General features: G+C 41.1%; 1 pseudogene across 1 annotated transcript; it reads right to left on the bottom strand.

Annotated features, from left to right (window-relative positions):
• Positions 1-1,732: 1,732 nt before the first annotated feature.
• LOC306669893 (MAP/microtubule affinity-regulating kinase 3-like) lies at positions 1,733-3,152 on the bottom strand (annotated as a pseudogene). The gene has a single exon. The product of its transcript is annotated as an MAP/microtubule affinity-regulating kinase 3-like (transcript).
• Between the last annotated feature and the right edge of the window lie 236 nt (positions 3,153-3,388).

The following is a 3,388-nucleotide window of genomic DNA, read 5'->3' on the forward strand; positions in this document are numbered from 1 at the left end:
AAGATGGAAAGATCTCCCATGTTTTTGGATAGGCAGAATTAATATTGTCAAAATGGCCATACTACCAAAAGTGCTGTACAGATTCAATGCAATTCCAATTAAAATTCCAATACCTTACAGAAATAGAGCAAGCAATCATGAAATTCATCAGGAAGAATAAGAAACCCAGAATAGCTAAAGCAATCCTTAGCAGGAAGAATGAAACAGGGGGTATCACAATACCAGAACTTCAACTATACTAGAAAGCAATAGTTAACAAAAACAGCATGGTATTGGCACCAAAATAGACAGGTAGATCAATGGTACAGACACAACGGACACAAACCCAAATAAATACAATTTTCTCATACTAGACAAAGGGGCCAAAAATATGCAAGGGAGAAAAGATAGGCTCTTCAACAAATGGTGCTGGGAAACTGGAAATCCATATGCAACATAATGAAATTAAACCCCTATCTCTCACCCTGCACAAAAATCAACTCACAATGGATCAAGGACCTTGAAATCAGACCAGAGACCCTGCATCTTATAGAAGAAAAAGTAAGTCCAAATCTTCAACTTCTTGGCTTAGGATCAGACTTCCTTAACAGGACTCCCATAGCACAAGAAATGAAAGCAAGAATCAATGACTGGGATCAATTCAAACTAAGTAGATTTCTCTCAGTAAAGGAAACTATCAGCAATGTGAAGAGAGAGTCTACAGAGTGGGAGAATATCTTTGCCACTCATACTTCAGATAGAGCACTGATTTCCAAAATATATAAAGAACTCAAAAAACTGTACACCAAGAATACAAATAACCCAATCAACAAATGGGCTAAGGATATGAACAGACACTTCACAGAAGAAGATCTACAAGCAATCAACAAACATATGGAAAAATATCCACCATCTTTAGTAATAAGAGAAATGCAAATCAAAACTACACTAAGATTCCATCTCACTCCAATTAGAATGGCGATTATCAAGAATATAAGCAACAATAGGTGTTGGAGAGGATGTGGGGAAAAAGGTACACTCATACATTGCTGGTGGGGCTGCAAATTAGTGCAGCCACTCTGGAATGCAGTGTGGAGATTCCTTAGAAAACTTAGAATGGACCCACCATTTGACCCAGCTATCCCACTCCTTGGCCTATACCCAAAGGACTTAAAATCAGCATACTACAGAGATACAGCCACATCAATGTTCATAGCTGCTCAATTCACAATAGCCAGATTGTAGAACCAACCTAGATGTCCTTCAATTGATGAATGGATAAAGAAACTGTGAGATATATATATATATATATATATATATATATATATATATATATATACACACACACACACACACACACACACACAATGGAATATTACTCAGCCATAAAGAAGAATAAATTATGGCATTTGAAGGCAAATGGATGAAATGGGAGAATATCATGCTAAGTGAGATAAGCCAATCTCAAAAAACCAAAGGACGAATGATCTCTCTGATAAGCGGATGATGACACATAATATGGGGTGGGAAGAGGTAAGAATGGAGGAAGGAAGGACTGTATAGAGGGAAAAGAGGGGTGAGAGGGGTGGGGGGAAGGAAAACAATAACTGAATGAATCAAACAACATTACCTTATGTAAACATATGATTATGCAAATGGTATGCTGTTACTCCATGTACAAACAGAAACAGCATGTATCCCATTTGTTTACAATAAAAATAAATTAAAAAATAAAAGAATGGTGCTCTTCTTGCCATTTCAGATCACTGAATGTCGCGTGGTTCTCTCAGTTGCACACGCAGGTATCTGTTGTGTCATTCCTCCAGATGCTGTGCCACTTCTGGGGACAGTGGGGCTTTTCTGGTTCAGGAACGCCCACCTTGTTGGAATTATGTGCATTGCCAAGTGTGGGACTGGCTGAAGCAACTCTGTTTCCTCCCCCAGCACAGCCATCTGATTTCCTGGGGGGAATTCCGTCTTCTTTGAGGCCCCCCTCTGCGGTGCTGGTGTGACTCCTCTTCCAATATGCCACAGCTGAAGGAATGGGTGGGCCAGCATGGCCCCTGTACGTCTCTGCTTCTCTGCACTTTGTGGTGAGGAGACTGGCGGGTGATGGCTGAGGTCACTGCTTGGCCACACCTCTGCAAGATTTTCTCCCCAACAAGTATGCAGCTGTGATTTCATCGTATCTCATTTACTGAGAGATTCTTGAATTTCTTCCTGTGAATATCCCAGTCCTACCATGACATCTGTAGATTCTGATCTGAGATGTCCAGTTCTGGTTCAACAAAGGGCTTAAGTTCATCCTCCTCATGCCCTGCATTGATCCACCTGTCCTTCATGATTTGCTCTAGAGTGACTCTGTTCATTGGGTTTGGCACCAGGAAGCATTTGAGAAAGTTTTCGCAGTTTCTGGACATGTAGAAAGAGGTTCTGTATTTTCCTTGTAACACTAAGTTCCCTCAGATTTTGCCTGTCAAAGGGAACCAACCCTCCCACCAGGGTGTACAGAATAATGCCAAGACTCCGCCCGTGGACCTCCAGCCCATCCTACCTCTTGCCCCAGAAGAGCTCTGGGGTGCATATGGAGGACCACCACAAAACCTGTCTAGTTTACTGCCAAGAGTGAACCCACTGCTGAAACCAAAATCTGTTATTTTAATGTTCATTTCCACACCTAACAACAGATTTTCAGCCTTGAGGGCTCTGAATGATCAGCTTTTGATGGCAATACTGTACTGCAGACAGGATCTGTCTAAATTTAGCCCTTGCTTCTTTTTCCATCATACTTCCACATGCAACTAAATATTCAAATACCTTACCTCCACTTGCGTACTCCATGATTAAGTAGAGTGGTTTTTTTGTTTGTTTCAATAACTTCAAGCAACTTCACTGTTTGGATGATTTAAAATCTTCATTATTCTTATTTCTCTGAAGAGCTTTTATAGACTTGTTGGATTCAACTGAGTTTTGTCAATTATTTTTATTGCAATCTCGCTGCCTGTAAGGATGTGTGTTGTGCCAGTGCCACTTTTGCAAAGTTCCCCTTGCCAATCGTTTTCAACAGTCTGTAGTTTCTGATGTGAGGCTATGATCCACATAGGAAACTAAGCAGTTTCTACACTACGCTCCAGAGTGCCCGGTGTGGGAGGTGACTTCTTGTCGCCCACCCGCGTGTGTGTGGCATGTGCAGGTTTATCATTGAGTATCTTCCATGTCTTTTGATGATTTAACAGAAGGAAAAAATAAACTCCTAAATCTACCCAACTAGCCAAGCTAATAAAAGTCCATGGGTACCTCTGGCAGGCTTAGGATATGTAAGGGCTGGGCAAGGGAAGAGGAAACAAGGAAAGAGTTGGAGATAAAAGGTTATCAAAAATAATCTCAGTGGGCTGGGGAGATAGCTCAG

The sequence above is a fragment of the Sciurus vulgaris genome (assembly GCF_902686455.1).
Source record: "Sciurus vulgaris genome assembly, chromosome: 9".
Classification (NCBI taxonomy): Eukaryota; Metazoa; Chordata; class Mammalia; order Rodentia; family Sciuridae; genus Sciurus; species Sciurus vulgaris.